The sequence below is a fragment of the Silene latifolia genome, chromosome 10, assembly GCF_048544455.1.
Source record: "Silene latifolia isolate original U9 population chromosome 10, ASM4854445v1, whole genome shotgun sequence".
NCBI lineage: Eukaryota > Viridiplantae > Streptophyta > Magnoliopsida > Caryophyllales > Caryophyllaceae > Silene > Silene latifolia.
This window is the reverse complement of record NC_133535.1, coordinates 31,750,119-31,768,760: the sequence shown is the minus strand read 5'-3', so window position 1 is coordinate 31,768,760 and position 18,642 is coordinate 31,750,119. Positions and strand designations below refer to the sequence as shown.

The following is an 18,642-nucleotide window of genomic DNA, read 5'->3' as shown; positions in this document are numbered from 1 at the left end:
GTCCTCATGGTACCAGTCTCCTGAAAGTGGCAAACAAACAACGTCAGAACACCTATTCAGGTCTGAAATGTCAAAAACAACAAAAACTCGACAAAACCATAAAACTTACCTGGCCCTCGTGTGCACGGTACGAGAGGTGAGTGTCTAGCCGAAGCAACAGCCGGCTACCGTCAAAACCCTCAGCCCAAGCAGGCGCCGTCCGCAGGTTCAGCCCCCGCGGGGCCTTAACCTGTCTAGCCTCCTAACCCGCGACGTGAACATCGTCCTCAACCGTCTCCACCCTCCGTCTCTTCTGCCCGCGAGACTTCACACGATGAGGAAGAAGCCTCTCAACGACCCTAACGACGTGCTGAAGCGCCCGTCTAGTCGGCCGAGGACCTCTCCTCCTAACGGTACTAACCCTCCTCCCGGAGGTACCAGCCTCAGACCCTGTCTGAGCTCTCCCAACACCAGCAGCCTCAACAACGGGATCCTCCCGAGCCCTAGCGGCTCCCTCCGCACCAAAAACCCCAACAACGGGCCCCTTACGAGCCTCAACGGCTCCCTCAGCCCTGGTAACCTCCTCAGCGGGCTCCTCCTCCTCGGAAGCATCCTCTACTACCACCTCAGGTACATTAGCCGGAGTACTAGCCGGCCCAGTCCCAAACAGGTCCTCCACAGTCTCAGCAACAGACCCGGTGGGCCCCGAACACTCTCCTGCAATCGAAGGAAAAGCAAAGGCGTCAGCCGAAATTTCGGCATTACGACGGCACAACATGGACAAATCCAAAAAAAAAAAAAAAAAAAAAAAAAAAAAAAAAAAAAAACTGCAAGACAAAACAAGGGCAATCCCGCCCAAACCCAACCAAACAAAAAACAACAAAACAATCCACAAAAACCGCACAAAAAGCGACTCGCCCTTCTTTTCAAGCAAAAGACGTGTCAAATCAACAATAGAAAATTTTCAAAAAAACAGCGCCTCAAGACCCACACAAGGTCTGCCAACAACCCAAAAAATATATTCCCGACACAATGGGGTATTTTCCACGGCTCGAAAAGGCAGTTTTGCGCCAATTCAAACACAAATCGGTCAAAATTTCAAAATACGACCACAACAAAACAACGTGATTTTGTCATGTCCCAAAGCGACCTAAACTACCAACAAGGTCTATTTCAAGTCAAACTGACTCAATTTGAGCTCAAAATGACGCTCATTTTGACAGACAAAAGACCGCTTCAAAAGGCCAAAATTCCAATTTTGCCCACATTTGCCCACAATACCCCAACAAAGGTTCAATATGGCAAACACAGTCTTCCCCGACTACAATTCAACCTAGCGGGGCACACAACTCAAGCAAACAAGCTTGACATTGTGAAATAAGACGGTTTTACCGTCTCATTCACGTTTTTCGAACATGGGGAGCGAGAACGAGGACCAAAATGCAAACTAAAAGCACCCCTATACTCCAAAACAGGTTTCTAACCTAATGCAATCATCAATTTCACTCGAAAATGGCCTAATAAAAAACGCCCAATTCAATTTTTGAGGGTTTAGGGTTTCGTCCTAATTCAATCAACAAAAAGACAAACAAATTCAAATGTATTCAAGAGGATTTACATACCTTGAGATGACATGATGATAAGGGCACGAAAACAAGCAAGAAATGAGGTCGAAATTGGCGTCTTTTTCTCGGGTTTTTGTGTTTATGTCGAAGACGATGAAGAGAATGGGAAGCTTCCCATTCTCGTTTCTTTTTACAGAAAAAGGGAAGCTCCCTTACTTCGCAGCAAGGCTCGCGCCTCAACGGGGTACTCCTTGACTCATTCAGCGGGATTTTGGGCTCTCGCCCGATTTCTCACACTATTTCCTCAAATTTTCAACGATGGTAATAAAAACCATCATTTCAAATACAAAAACAATAATAGTGAAATTCAAATTCACTATTTTCTCAAATTTTTCAACGACGGCAATAAAAACCGTCACACAAAAACAATAATAGTGAAATTCAAATTCACTATTTTTTCAAAAATTTCAACGACGGTAACAAAAACCGTCACACACAAATAATAATAGTGAAATTCAAATTCACTATTTTCTCAAAATTTCAACGACGGCAATAAAAACCGTCACATCAACGATAATAGTGAAATTCCAAATTCACTATTTTCTCGAAATACAAAAAGAAATAGTGAAACTCGATTTCGTTATTTTCACAAATTCCAACAAGCGGCAATAAAAACCGCTATCTCTCCTCAAGATTCAAAATCACCGTCGACCATGGGGACCAGGCTCACAAACATATCCCTTTCCGGTGCTACAAATTTTCAATACAAACACCGATATTCCCCAACAAGATATCGGAGGCCCCCTCACGGAGCCCGCTAATTCAAATAAAATTCCCGAAATAAGCCCATCCAACACGGTTATTTCCCACGGTCGATCAATCGACCTTCAACATGGCTGGCGAGCCTTATAACGCGCCTGGCTGGCGAGCTTCACAACGCATATTCAACCTGGCTGGCGAGCCTCACAATGCACATTCAATACGGCTGGTGACCATCACTACGCACTGCGGCTGGCGAGCCCCTTTCATATACGCACTGCGACTGGCGAGCCCCTTTCATATACGCCCCGCGGCTGGCGAGCCCCTTTCATATACGCACTGCGACTGGCGAGCCCCTTTCATATACGCCCCGCGGCTGGCGAGCCCCTTTCATATACGCACCGCGGCTGGCGAGCCCCTTCATATACGCCCCGCGGCTGACGAGCCCCTTCATATTAGCAACACCGCTGGCGAGCCTTTGTCCGCAAACAAGAAATGACTCAAGGACATATCCCGAAGATGCCTCAGGTATGACTCCTTCTTATAGCTGGCGAGCCTTTATACGTAGTCTAACGGACTTTAACCGACCCGCACGGACAGTCGACAGACTCTAAACTATTCCTGACGATAGGTCCTCAGCTCGTACCCTTGGCGTCGCCCTTCCCGACGGCAGGTCCTTGGCCCGAATCCTTTCGAGCCGCCTCGACGTCGCTTGGATCTCCAGGTTGTAATCTTCGATTGACCTGAGGCTCTTCTTTGACTTTCGCCCTGTCCAAGCCTCAGTCAAAGTGGGGGCTCTGTAGATACCCAGTATCTATTGAGTCTCCAACAAACACCCGATGATTATCGGACTACAACATGCTTAGGAATCACGGCGTTTGATCGACAGTTTTGTACAACTATACGTCGAAAAACTTAAAACGATTTCGAAAATAAAATATTTCAAAACTTTTCAAAAGCACCTGGAGTGTTTAATGCATGACGACGGGGTGATAATGACACTAATTAGAGTCAAAACCGACACCGGACCAAAAACCTACTCAAAATTCAAATCCGGACTCCAAGAACGAGTCAAACACAAAAAATAAACTTTTCAAATACTTCCATGTTAAGGTTTCCCGGAATCCTTAATGGTCAAGTAGAAATCAAGTTCATCCAAAATATAGGATAGAACAAATCATGATTGCACTTGCGTGATAGTGACAAGACACCTCGAAGACCCACGAAATGGCTCGCGCCTCTTCGAGTAGCCCATGCGGCCACGTCGCTCAAAACACACACAACCACCCATTTTCCTATAAATACCTCTTAAATGCCACCATTTGAGAGTTACGCGAGCATCCGCCCCCTCACCTCTCTTTTAAAATTCTAGACTCGACTTCTCAAGTCACAAACCAACACGTGTTTACGACCTACCGATCGTAAACACAAGCCTTACACATTGTTTGGTACCGTCGTCGTGCATTAAATCACTTGACCGACCATCTCGACCACTACACCATCACTAAACTTAAAACACTCTTTTACTTTGCTAAAACGATTTTCAAACCGAGTTTTCCGGCCAAACAAGTTGATACACTTTCGTCGGTTTCTCGTCTCAAGCCTAGCATGTAAGTATGAGGGTGTAAAAATCTTCTTCTATCATGTTCTTCATTTGTTTCATGACTATAACATGCTAAAACATGCATAACATGGTCCAAACATGGGATAAATGAGCCAAAACCGAATTTTCGGTTGAGGCGGGGGCTGCTTATGTAGTAGGCAGGCTCGCGCCTAAAGCCCCTCTCAACCTTAAATACAACCGTGTTTGGTCTCTTCTTCCCCTTTATTTTTATTTCATATTTGTAATCGGTTTTTACCATTTCAAATATTTCAAATCATTTTTATGACAATTTTTTTAACCATGAAACATTTTTCACCCTTGGTTCCTAATACCATGACGGTTTAATCCGTGTTTCGGTGATAATATTTGGTTAATTACATTATAAAAGGTATTTTAAAGCCTTTTATTTTATTTCTTTACATTTTGAAGGGTATTTTAAAGCATTTCTCATTTCTTTACATTTTTAAAACAAATGTATTAGTCACCAACACAAAATCATCCTTGGTTTTACATACCATGTCGGATTTTTACCCGAGTACGATGATGAACGTTGACTAATTACAAACAAATGAACTTAAAACAATTAGTTCATAATCATTTTCAAAACTATTCATGTCAAGCTTGCAAAACCGAACCCGACATCGAATATTGTCAAAACAATGACAATTATTCAAGTCTCGTTCTTCAAACTATCACAAAAGCGGCCTAAACGGCCTTTTCAAATCAAGACGGGTTTAAACACCCATTTTTCAATACATTTTACAAACCTTTCCAATGGTCAGAAGACTTCTTTCATCGTCTGTTGACCCGCGCCTAAACAGGCCACTTATTTTCACATTTTCAAATCAGGGCAGACCTGCTTGCATCGCCTGACGGTTCGTGCCTCTTCTGGCTGCCTGATGCAGGGTCTTTTTCCTTCCAGCATTTGTCTAGGATGATTCCGACTTCGATTAACTCGAATACAGGACGGATCAGATGACAAATCTACCCATTTTACATTGTATTTGTAAAACGCCTTACTAAGACAAATGGATCACGTTATGCACCATAAACCTAACTCGGTAAATGGATGTTTAATTTCCGTCTTGCATGCAAATCAATATTAAATCCAACTTGACATCAAATACTTGATAATTGGATTAAACAAACCGACATATAAAGCTCACATGTTAGGTTCAAACTAGTGGATGCGCATTCATGCATTTACCCGTTTTATCAATTTTTGCATTAAACCAACCAAGATCGATCAGTAGAGGCCGCTACCGCGGGGGGGATTGGGTGTCCGATTAAAGGGCTTCCCAATATGTACCTTCACCTCTTACTCAGAAACTTTGGATAGTGGACGACCTTCTCCAGGGTGTACGAGAGTCATTCTAGAGATAGGATGCTAAAGAGGGACGATTCCTTATCTTTAGTACCTATGTCAAACACCGCTTTTTGCCTTGGTTTACCTGGGTATAAAGTGGATTCGAACGGGTTCCAAGCATCCCATAAATGCTTGGTGGCGACTCCGAACATCTCTTGCATCGTTTCGAGACCCTTGCTGAGACGAAATCGACCAATCTAAAACGATCTGGTCGAAAGCATTCCTTACGCCGCCGAGCGTGGCTTTCAGGAAAAGACCGCTGCCATGTCCACAGATCGGTTGGGCATCCACAGGTGGGCCATGTCCACAGAAGGAAAAGTTGAATGGTTCAAACTTTTTGGAATGGTATCGCAATTTGAGAATTGTTCTCAAGCAGGAGAAAAAGGTATATGTCCTTGAGAAGGAATTACCTAAGAAACCAGATAGTAATGCCCATACCACCACTAAGAACGCGTGGAAAGAGCATTCTGATGCTAATACTAATGTTTGCTATCTGATTTTTGCCACCATGAACTCTGAGCTTCAGAAGCAATATGAGAACTGACAGGCTAGTCGTGTACCTACCAAAAATAATCAACTGACACTAACTAATATAGCTAGGGAAGTCGGGTCGATCTCCACAGGGAGGCAAGCTATCTGTTAAAGATCCGCTTATTTAAGTCACTAAATGGGAGGTTGAATTTGGTTTACTAAAATACTGAAGATTTGAAGGAAAGAGCAATAAAGAAAGAGCAATAAAGGACAAAAAATGTAGTAAAGATGCAATAAAGAGGGAACATGTCAGGATTTCGATTCACCACGATAGTCTAGTGACTCAACTGCAAATAGTCTAGATAATTTACTGTGAGACGGGTATAGAAAAGGTCCTTCCGGTCCACTTTCTATCCTAGATTTCCACTAACTTAACTTTCGTCCTTGTCAGGGTAGTCTACTGGTCATAGTAGGTCTATTTAGTCCAATCTTCCTATCCAGGAGTAAATTTAACCAGATTAAAAGGTAACTTAGAACCGTGCACTCAACTAAGTCGGTATTATAATTAAATTGCCATGGGTACAGATTCTCACAGATAAATCATCTAGCCTATTCGCTACATCGTCACAATCCTACCATGGATTCCCTAATCCCAACATGAATGGATTTAGCTACTCATATCGTTAATGATGTCAATAATAACAATGATGAATGAACTAATAAAAAACATGATGAAATAACAATAACAATGCATAAATGAAATTAGGCAGAAATTAATGATAAGAGAAACAAGGGATTAAAGTAATAAAAACGAGATTAAGATTAATAAAGAAAAGAGAGATTACAATCACGAGAATTCCGGCGTAAAGAACAACCAAGATCCAAGCAAAAATAAATCCAAGAGCAAAGTTACAGTAGAAAGTTTAAGGGAAAGATTAAGAGAGTAAGAGTGGAGTTCTAAGATGAGTAAAACGTAATTATAACCTAATTATTGAAAGTTTAAATAGAAAAACTAAGTCCATAAACAAAATAAGGCAACACGGGTTAATTAAGCCCGTGAAACCTCAAAACCTCTCGATCGAGCAGTATTAAACCACTCGATCGAGGACTTCAGCAGAAAATCCTCTCGATCGAGCAATATTTCAACTCGATCGAGGAAACCTCTAAAATAGCAATTCGATCGAGTACAATGAAGTACTCGATCGACCTCTTCAGCATATGAAACCACTCGATCGACCAAAAGTCTTCTCGATCGAGTGTTCTTTCTCCAAAATCAGCTTTAAACTCGTCGTCGACTGCTTCGTTAACCATTCCTTCACGCATCCCAATGCAGTATCTCGCTCTAACATTCTCGTCTCCTCAAAATGCATGCAAAACAGGACGAAAAGAGTACGGTTTCACCACTTTCAGTTTCATTCCTACAAAATAGACAAAACAAACCAAAGTAGCCAAATCGGGGCATATTTCAATACAAAACAGTATAAAAGTGCATAGAAATACGTGCAAAATAAGGCTAAAAAGACTATATAAAATGCACGTATCAAGAACTTGGATTCAGCATATGAGATTGTTGAAAACCTGAAAGCTTTGTTTCAGGAACAAGCTAGAACTGAAAGGTATAATACTGTTAAGGCTATCTTTGACTGTAAGATGGGAAAGGATGAGCCTGTTAGTCCACATGTCATAAAAATGATAGGTTATTTTGATAACCTTGAAAGACTTGATGCTTGAATAAGCCAGCAATTTGCTACTGATATTGTGCTTCAGTCCTTGAATCCAGGTTATAATGATTTTTATTTTAAATTATAATATGCATAACTTGGACAAATCTCTTAAAGAATTACATGGGATGCTTAAGACAGCTGAGCCTAGCATTAAGAAATCTCCTACCTCCAATGTTCTAATGATATAGAAGGGAAAGGGCTTTAAAAAGCAAGGTTCGGATAAGGGTAAGGGTAAGAGTAAGGCAAATATCGCCAAACTCAAACCTAAGCCCAAGTCAGTAAAGGGTAAGCCTTCTGAAGATGTCTGTCATTATTGTAATGAAAAGGGACATTGGAAGAGGAACTGCAAAAAGTACTTGGAAGATGTGAAGAATGGAAGTGTTGCTTCCACTTCAGGTATTCATGTTATAGAAGTGAATGTTACTACTCGTTGTTCTACTTTTGGATTCATTTGATTTTGAATTCATTTGATTTTGAATCATAAAGATGGACTTTTGGATTCATTTGATTTTGAATCATTTGAGAGATGTGAGTCTTGTTTGTTTGGCAAAATGACAAAAACGCCTTTTACTGGTTACAGTGAGAGGGCGGCTGATTTATTAGGCCTTATACATTTTGATGTTTGTGGTCCAATGAGTCATACTGCTAGAGGTGGATTTCAGTATTTCATAATATTTACTGATGAGTTCAGTAGATATGTTCATGTTTATTTGATGAAACACAAGTCTGAATATTTTGAAAAATTCAAAGAATTTCAGAATGAGGTGCAGAATCAGCTTGGCAAGACAATTAATGCTTTACGATCTGATCGTGGAGGGGAATACTTGAGCCAAGAGTTTGGTGATCATCTTAGAGGTTGTGGAATCGTTTCACAACTAACTCCACCAGGAACACTACAATGGAATGGTGTGTCAGAGAGGAGGAACCGGACTTTGCTTGATATGGTTCGATCTATGATGAGTCATGCTATTCTTCCAATTTCATTTTGGGGTTATGCACTTGAAACTTCTGCATTCATACTTAACAGGTGTCCATCAAAGTCGGTAGAAAAGACGCCATATGAGATATGGACTGGAAACATTCCTAAGATGTCTTTCCGAAAGATTTAGGGTTGCGAGGCTTTTGTAAGGAAGTTAATTCCTGAAAAACTTGGCACCAAATCCGACAAATGCTTCTTTGTAGGGTATCCTAAGAAGACTAAAGGGTACTATTTCTACAACCCATCTGAGGGCAAAGTGTTTGTAGCTCGGTATGGTGTCTTTTCGGAAAAAGAATTTCTTTCCAAAGGAACCAGTGGGAGTAGAGTTGATCTCGAAGAAATTCGAGAGACACAGGAAATTTATACACCTAATGAGGAGGAAAAACATTTAGATTTACAAAGAGTTGTAGTTTCTACTCCTGTGGAACCCGCGTTACGTAGATCTAAAAGATCTAATTTTGGTAAGAGTCCCATACGATATGGATTCTTAGTGACTGAGCATCGTGATCTAGTTTTGGTAGAGAATGATGAGCCAAGGTCATATAAAGAAGCAATGAGGGGGTCTGACTCCGAAAAATGGCTTGAGGCCATGAAATCCGAAATGGAATCCATGTACCATAACCAAGTATGGACTTTGGTTGATCCACCCGATGGTGTTAAAACCATTGATTGTAAATGGGTCTTTAAGAAAAAGATTGACATGGATGGAAATGTAGATATATATAAGGCACGACTGGTAGCTAAAGGTTTCAAGCAAATACGTGGTATTGATTATGATGAAACCTATTCTCCAGTAGCGATGCTTAAATCCATTCGGATTCTCCTAGCAGTTGCTGCATTTCATGATTATGATATTTGGCAAATGGATGTGAAAACAGCTTTCCTTAATGGAAATCTGCAAGAGGATGTGTACATGACACAACCTGAAGGTTTTACAACACATGCTGGGAAGATTTGCAAGCTTCAACGATCCAATTATGGATTGAAGCAAGCATCTCGGAGTTGGAAGCTTCGTTTTAATCAGGCAATCAAAGAGTTTGGTTTCCTTAGAAACAAAGAAGAACCATGTGTGTACAAGAAGAATAGTGGGAGTGCAGTTGAATTTCTGATTCTTTATGTCGATGACATTCTCCTAATGGGAAATGACATTCCAATGCTGCAGTCCGTTAAAGACTAGCTTGGAAGTTGTTTGTCTATGAAAGATATGGGTGATGCAGCTTACATCTTGGGTATTAGGATCTATAGAGATAGACCTAACGGACTTACTGGTCTGAGTCAAAGCACTTATATAGATAAGATGATTCGACGTTTCAATATGATTGATTCCAAGAAAGGTTTCTTGCCTATGTCTCATGGCATTACTCTTAGCAAGGCTCAGTGTCCTTCGACACCTGATGAGCAAGAGCGCATGAGAAAGATTCCTTATGCTTCCGCCGTAGGTTCTATCATATATGCCATGTTATGCACTCGTCCTGATGTAGCTTGTGCATTGAGTATGATGAGTAGATACTAAAATAATCCCGGTGAAGGTCACTGGACAGCTGCCCAAAATATCCTAAAGTATCTTAAGAGAACTAAGGATATGTTCTTGGTATTTGGTGGGGATGAAGAGCTCGTTGTAAGTGGTTACACCGATGTTAGTTTTCAGACTGATAGAGATGATTTTCGATCTCAATCTGGATATGTATTCTTGCTAAATGGTGGAGCTGTTAGCTGGAAGAGTTCCAAACAGGATACTGTGGCTAATTCTACAACATAGGCTGAGTATATTGCTGCTTCAGAAGCAACAAAGGAAGATGTTTGGATTCGGAAATTTGTTTATGAACTTGGAGTGATTCCTAGCATTTCTAACTCCATAAATGTTTATTGTGATAATAATGGTGTTATTGCACAAGCTAAGGAATCGAGGTCACATCAAAAATCCAAACACATAGAGAGAAGATATCACCTTATCAGAGAGATCATTGATAGAGGTGATGTTAAGATATGCAGAGTACCGACTGATGCAAATGTTGTAGATCCCTTAACGAAGCCTCTCCCGCAGTCTAAGCATGAGCGTCATAGAGCTGCCATTGGTCTAAGATGCATTAGCGAGTGGTCTTAGTCCTATTATGAGATCTTTGTTTTAGTGGGAGTTTATTTGACATGTTTAATTAGTTATATGTAACATTTACTTCATTTATTCAATAAAATTGTTATTTGATTTTATTCATTTTATTGTTTAATTGAATGTTTGTTCCACAATAGTCAACATTGATTAAATAGATCACTAAGTACGTGACTTAGTTTTGGAACTCTATTTGGATGATGTTTTTTATTATAGTCTATAATCAGGGCATTAAATTGGAACACTTGAATGCCTAAAAATGATTAGTATATGAGCTGGTTGATGACTAAGTTCCCTAAGTCATGATATTGGGATATCAAAACAGGCATATGGGTACATGTTAGAGAACATGTATTAGACAGACCCGTTAAGAACTTTACTAAGGATTCGCTAAGTGTCAGTAAAGTTTCTTATCACTAGTTAGTAGTGAATATACAGTCTTTAAACCTGAATTTTTCACTATTCTGTACATGCTAAGTAGTTTGTTTTGACATTGTCAAACGTCAGCCGTGACTGGTGACTATAACGACAATGCTTGGACTTACTATGGATCATGTGATAGGATGTGGTTAAACAACATGGGATTTGTTCCTTCCTTACTGAAGGAAGTTTATTGTTTCTGGCCTCTTGAAGAGTGTGAATTGTAAAATGCGTGGCCGCGCTCAGACAAGGTGATTGTCAGTCGTCTGCTTCAACAATTCAACTCAGAGATTCGAGAAAAATGATTAAGACATATAAGGTTGACACTTTTCCTACCTTAGTCTTGATTGGAACAATAGAAGCAAAGAGACATGTTTAATTGGACACAGTACAAGTGGGAGACTGTTGGATTTATGTCCGGAGTTCAATTAAGGTAACCCGGTTTATATTCTATTTAACCGTAACGTTTTGCTAGAAGTCGCTTATGAACCGGGTCTTAAATGAGTTTAAGGACTCGTGTAGAATTAAACGGGACCATTGGGTCACACACAAATGAATACAGTGTTTCCTTTTACAGTCGGACTGAAATGTGGAAATAGGGATCTAATTAGATTAGGCTCAGCTGCGATTAAAGTTAGGGTTTGATTAGGAAACTGAGTCTTTGCTTTCCTATATATGGAGATATATGGGAGTCAGTTTCAGCCATCCTATTCCTCTGTGAGAAATAACAAACCCTACCCTTGTACTAGCATGCAAATCGTATCTCCTATTCATACGTGTGGATACTAGTGGAGGCACTACAATTGGAGTGCTCGTGATTCTTTGTAGCAGTTGGGTTATTCTGATCCGGTTCTTATTTTTCTTATTTGCTGGATATTATTTGCTCACGGATTAATTCCACTGCGAGGTAATTCGATTGCCCTTTTATTTATGTTTAATTCTGATTTCTAACATGCATATGGTCTTGGAGATTTGTCTATTAAAATCGTTTTAAGTACTAACAAATCCCTTACATGATGTTTATATTAAAGTTATACGTCATACTTATATACTCTGTAGATAGTTTCAGGTATGTCCAACTAAACAAATGTAATAATTCATTACACAATGACTAACAGAAACTGAACAAGCAAACACTGTCTAACGAATACACCGTAGTGCTTTCCTTCTATTTTCGATGAAAGAATAATGTACGGAGATAAGTGAGATGACGGTATATTTTTTTCCATTTAAATTTCGAAAAATTCACGTGGTACTCCTAAACTTTGTCATTTTGTAAGTGATATCCAACTTTTTAAGTTTGTGCACATGATACCCTTGAATTTATATTTTCAAGCACGGCATAACATTTTTATCGTTCCTAAAATCTTCAATTCAGCATAAATCACATATCAGAACTCAGAATTGGGCAAAAACAAATTTAAATTAGATTTATCTTTTTTAGATCCATAATTTGATAGAACGAAGATAGTTATTCGGAAATTTAAGATCGACGTTATGGTTGATTTGAAGTTTTCGTAAAAAAAACCCCTAAAAAACGTTAATCGACAATTTTTTCCCCAAAGCGTACATTATGACGATATAATCATGTTAGAACAAAAATTGACCGATTCTGAATTCCGATCTAGGCGTAATGCTCAATTTAAATTTTTTATAGGGATAAAAAAAGCATGTTATGCATAAAAATGAAACATGAAAGGTTTTCAATTTTCTTTTAAATTACTCACATTTTACCATTACTCATCTTTCATATTGCTACATGGCACATGCTACACAATACTCCCTCCATTCACGTATTTGTTTTTCTAATTTAACTTTACACGATCTTAAGGATGCTATTTTGATCGCACTTTTTCACATATATTTATAATTTTTTCTTGTTGAAAAATATATTTTAGGAAAGATTGTTTAACTACAAATCCGAATATTCAAGTTTATGTGTTAACTTTGACCCTAAAAATCAAATGGGAAGAACAAAAATATATGGAGGAGTATTATTTAAGCTATGTCTCATCACAAAAATAATAGGGTTAATTGATGAGAATAATCTAAACTATCACTGGTTTTCTCGTAATAATCCCAACTATAGTTTAACTCATAATAATCTGATTTAACACTCATTTTTCTTCTAATGCACTGACAGGCTAATCGTATACCTACCAAAAATAACCAACTGGTCTCTAACTAATATAGTTAGGGAAGTCGAGATCGTATCCACAGGGAGGCTGTTTGCAATTCTAAATGTCAATTCAAGTCCGTCCAAGTCACAAATTGGGGGTTTGAAATGGGTGTGTCTAATAACTAAGGTAGCAAACAAAAGAAAATAAAACGATAGACGATTTCAAATAAGAGAGAAACAGCTAGGATGGTCGGTTCACCGCGATCTACAACGATCTAAGGTAAAGTCAACGGTCAGCAATAAACGGTCTGAAGGGTATTGAACAGGTCCTCTCGGTCCACTGTTCGCCCTAGAATTCTAATGTAGCTCTCGCCCTAATTAGAGTGTCCTATTGGTCGTAGCAAGTCTTCGCCTTTTCCCATCTCTCGATCCAGGTCAAGGTTTAACAAAATGGTCAACTAATTATGTGCACTTAATTAATCAAACCGCTATCAGATGCCACGATTAACAATTCAGTCGGAGTAAACAGCTAGACCTAAAACCCTAACATATTATGTCATAGAACCGCAGATCCCCTAACTCCTAGCATAAAAGAATTAGCTGCGCATAATTAAATGGAAAACAACAATTAAAGAAGAAGAGAAAATTAAGATTTGCATAATGGAACTAAATAGATATGCAACTAGCATAAAACGAAAACACTAAGAACGATAAAAGAACAATAATAGAAATAAAGAACGAAGAACGATTGAAATTACCGAATTGAAGGTGAGGAATTACAAGTTTAGATCCGAAAAACTGAAGGAGCAATGTAACATAAAACAATATTTTTGCAAAAGTCAACGGTGCCCTAATAAAGTTCTCAGCTTCTGTTTATATAGAATTAGCAGATAATTATTAATTAAAAGACTAATGGGCCGAAATACTAACTAAGCAAACACGGCCTGGTAAGAAAAATAGCCGATCGACCAAAATTTCAGTCGATCGACCACTTTGTCCAGACGATCGACTAGAATTTCAGTCGATCGACTTTTCTAGGTGAACAGCAGCGTCAATCATCACTTAATCATGCTTCCTTTCGTCTTCACGCATTCCAAGGTGATCATTCCCGAGCCTAACTTCACTAGTATCCATAATGCAACTCCGGGGACGAGTTTCGGCTTGTTTAGCACTCCTTTTGGGTCCATATCTGCACGAAATACAAAATAATCAAAAGTAGCCGATTCATGGGAGAATAGTAGCCAGTCGCTACTAAATAAGCATAGAAATGCGTGCAAATGAGTAAAATAAATATATGAAATAGGCACGCATCATGCACCTGCTTTCGGTGTGACTTGTTATTACCAGTTAAGTCAGATTTTTTGTAGGTCACCTTTTAAGTCAGTGATACCAATCCTGTAACACCCGCGAATTTTCCATTTGACATTTTAAATTTATTAAACTGTTCGATTACTTTATTTCATATTTTTGAATTATTCTATTTAATTAATTTTATGTCAAACACGATTTTTATAAACGTATTATATAAAAGCTCGTTTATATAAAAATACGTACGATTAAATTATATCTTTAAGGCATGATTTATATAATAATATATGTATACGTATTTTTGGTCGGATAATAATAGTGACAGTAATAATATTTATTAATTCCCGTCTTAATTTCCGTCTAACTTAGGACCGTCACATTTCTCTTGATAAGACTAGAATTAATCTGAACCAATCCGATCCCGACAACACATAAACACATTCACCTATTTTCTACACCTAAATAATACAATAATCTATCTCACGCTCACACAAAGTGGACGGACCAATCCAAGCCCATATCCCCTTTCTTTTTCGTTGTCTCAGCAGCAAACAACAATAAAACAACCAGTGAGTGTATAAACTCCATTTTCGCACCCTTCAAACTCCGATCCCGCCTTCGTTTCTCAACCAAACTCCAATATTTTTGTACCATTAGCTTCCTCGTTCTTTTAAGGTAAGAAAGTCTCGTTCTTGTGGTGGTTTCGTCTTTCGCCGTCTTATAAAAGTTTCGTCTTTTAGCTTCTTTATCCGTTTTTCTTGCTCTCTGATGAAGGTTTTGAAGACCCGGAGCAGTTTGTGTCGGAAATCGTGCTCGTTGAGGAAGTTATAAGGTAACGGTGATAGGTTACTCGACAAATGTCGAAATTCCGTCTTGTTGTGTCGTTTTATATGTCTTATTTCTGATAAAGTTTGATTCTTTACTTGTCTTATGTGAATGGTAAATTTTCGTCTTGTGTTAGGGCCTGAAATAGATTGTTTTGGGACGGTATTGTCCTCTGATTTGGGCAGTCGGAATTGGGGTAGTCGGTACTGTTGGGTGTCGTTTTGGGGAGCTGTGATAGACGGTCTTTATGCTGAAATTGGGACTGTTATGGTACCCTAGAGTTACGGTTTCATGTACCCATTTCGAGTCTGTTCTGGGTCGTCGGAATAGGGACTGTGTGGACTGGTTTACAGGGTAGACTCAATAGAGACGGCTCACTTGTAGGATGTAACATAATTCGAGATTTCGGGAAATAGAGACTGAAAATAACCGTCTGCATTAGAATTGCAGGTTGCTGCACAAAAAAAAGGGGAATTTAACAGTTCACAAGGCTGTGTAGGAAAAACCAAAACAATGTCATTGTTGTCCACGATAATTTTGAAGTTTCCTGGCGATATTGGTTAAAGCGTATGGGGTGTGTACTCGGTTTAGGCGTTATTTTTGAGTTACTTAATTCCTGCAACTTTTTGGTAATAGCTTTGTAAATCGAAGCAGCCTGGCAACTTGGTTGATAAGAGTATACGGTTGTTTGACAAGCTTGACTAGTTGGGATTTATTTGCGTATAAAAGATGGCTGTACAACGGAGTTAGCTAACAAGAACGGTCATATGGGTTGTCAGTGTAGTCGATGAGAGAACAAAAAAGTTCAGAATTTAGATTGGTAATGATTTAGGAAAGCAAGAGCTCCCTTAGTCGTAGATATGGTTGCTTTAGGCGCCTAGTTTAGTTCATTTTAAACGTTTAAATTTCCGTCTCGTGTTTTATATAACGTAATTCGTTAAATATCGTTCATTCATATAATTTTTCTCACATTAATCATAAATGTGGAATTTATTATTTATCCAAGTCTTTATAATTTTGGACTTAAATTCTTGTTTTATTTGGACTCATTTCCTTGGTATTTTTGGGCTCACAACCATTAAATTGTTGGGCTCACCACAATTTAATGGTTGGGCTCATTTTGTCACTTGTATTGGATTTGTTTGCTTTCCGTAAATTTTCACATAACGTAAATTATTCATTATCGCTTGTTATATTTTATTTAACCGGCATGTTAAATTATGAAGTGAAATATTTATTAATATGATACAAGTATGAGATAATTATTATATATAGTCACTCATTAAGGGTCGTATTCTTGATAATGCCTTGTACTGTCTGTTGTGAGAGTCTTGGTCTTATCGGATACTAGGGGTGAGCTATAAGCCCTCTAGTTGCGATATGATCGTCGGGATTGATGTTCCCATCCGTACTCATGGTGAGATGCAAGCCATGAGTATGAATGTGACATTAACGGTCCCGTGTCATATGATGTTTGCATGATCATTCTTACTCTTATTGTGACTCAAGTGTGACGTTTTACATTGTGTGACTACTTGACATTCCATATTTACCCCTTTCGGACCTTTGGTTACGAGTGTGTGCCATGTTTCCGGATTGGGTTATCTTTCCTCTTTCGGACCTTTGGTTACGAGTGTGTGCCATGTTTCCGGATTGGGTTATCTTTCCTCTTTCGGACCTTTGGTTACGGGTGTGTGCCATGTTTCCGGATTAGGATATCCTTCCGCCTTTCTTCGGACCTTTGGTTACGAGTGTGTGCCATGTTTCCGATTAGAGGTTACTCGACCTTTGGTTACGAGTGTGTGCCATGTTTCGAGTCTTGGATACGATTGGTATATCGTTTGTCGAATTGGGTGACGTCCATCTCGAGAGTCTGGATCCAGGTTTAGACTAGGACCGTATTATGATCGTCGTCCTACCAAGAGGTTGGAGTCTAAATGGTTGTTTTGTGAGTTCATACTAAGTATATGTCTTACACTTGTTGAGTCGGTCAATATGAGTTGGTTGACTTGGTTGCTCCATGCCCTTGATTGCATGTTTATTTTAACATATCATGCCTATTCTATTAAGAAAGTATTATGCATGTCCCATCATGATTCTCATTATATCTTCTTGTCCTTCATTATCTACATGTGATGCATGACTAATATGTTCAATTAAGTGTTTGTTACTTGCATTTCGACATATTGTGGCTGGGAGAACCTTGAGTTACTCCCCACTGACTGTGGCGTTCATGTTTACATGAATGACAGGTGGTGAAGATGCTTACGTGGGGAAGACGTGTGGGCTAGCGAGAATTAAACCCTTGGACCTTAGTTTGCTAGTTAGGAACCCTTTATTTGTTTATTCGTGGGATATCTTTTCCCCGCTTTTCTAGACTTGGGTTGTAATAACCTAAGTTTGTCTATTATTGTATTTGTTTCGTTTTCGATTTTGGCACTCGCGTGTTAATTTTTAACTAGTAATTTAAAAGTTTTTAAAAATATCATAAATTTCCTCTTTATTTTATTAGTTATATTTTCCGCTTTATCGCGGGGTTTCACAAATTCCCTTTTATCTACTCAAATAATAGGTGAACTCACAGATTTTCACTCCAAAAAATATCTTTTTAAATAAGAAAGGTATTGATAATTTAAGTGCATCATTATTTGGAATACACCATCTTCCCTTAAACCAAGGCTATCATCCACATGTAGCTCAAATCTTGATGTTTCATTTCTCCCCAAGGCTTCATTCCTCTCTATGATCTTAGTATCGGTAACTTGCTTCTCCCGGATTTCATCTTAAAATTCGGGTTCCAAGGTTAAGTCATTAATGACCTCCCCTTAGTGTCGATAGCGCTATGTTTTCCCAGCTAGTCTTGCTTGTGACGGGCTATTCACGTCATAAGCTTGTGACCTCACACAAAAAGAGGAGAGGGGACAAGGTGGGACACCCCCGTGTGCTTCCCCACTCATCTCTCATGGGTCATTTGTGAGAGAAAACGGTATCCGTCACAAGTTTGTGACGGATATCGCCGTCACAAATGAGAATTTGTGATGTTTTCCTCCTTATGTGAAATCTTGATCCGAGAGCAGTAGCATGTTATGTTTTCCTTCGAGGATTCGTTGAGGTTGTGCGCTCATTATAGAACGGCTAGAGCTCTGATACATGGTACTACGCTTTAGTTTGATCATGGCGAGTGTGTTGTTGGAGTTTCTGGATAAAATCGTTACCGCCATGCCAATGTCGTAATTGTCATTGTACATGATGGAAGAGATGTTGATGGGTAAAATTTGATCCATTTACTCGTCATTTCAACCAAAAAGGCATAAATTGTCACTAGTAATTCTTAAATTCGGGCTATACCTTGCTCCTACTACAAGATCCAACATAATTTGCATGTCCACTTACAATAATTCTTGTTGGCAGGAAGCC

At 39.1% G+C, this 18,642-nt stretch overlaps 1 long non-coding RNA gene across 1 annotated transcript; it reads left to right on the top strand.

Moving 5' to 3' along the window:
- The first annotated feature begins 14,885 nt into the window (after positions 1-14,885).
- On the top strand, positions 14,886-17,710 carry LOC141608914 (uncharacterized). The gene is made up of 3 exons (XR_012527059.1): positions 14,886-15,075; positions 15,175-15,232; positions 17,478-17,710. It is a non-coding gene; the product is annotated as an uncharacterized LOC141608914 (long non-coding RNA).
- Positions 17,711-18,642: the final 932 nt, after the last annotated feature.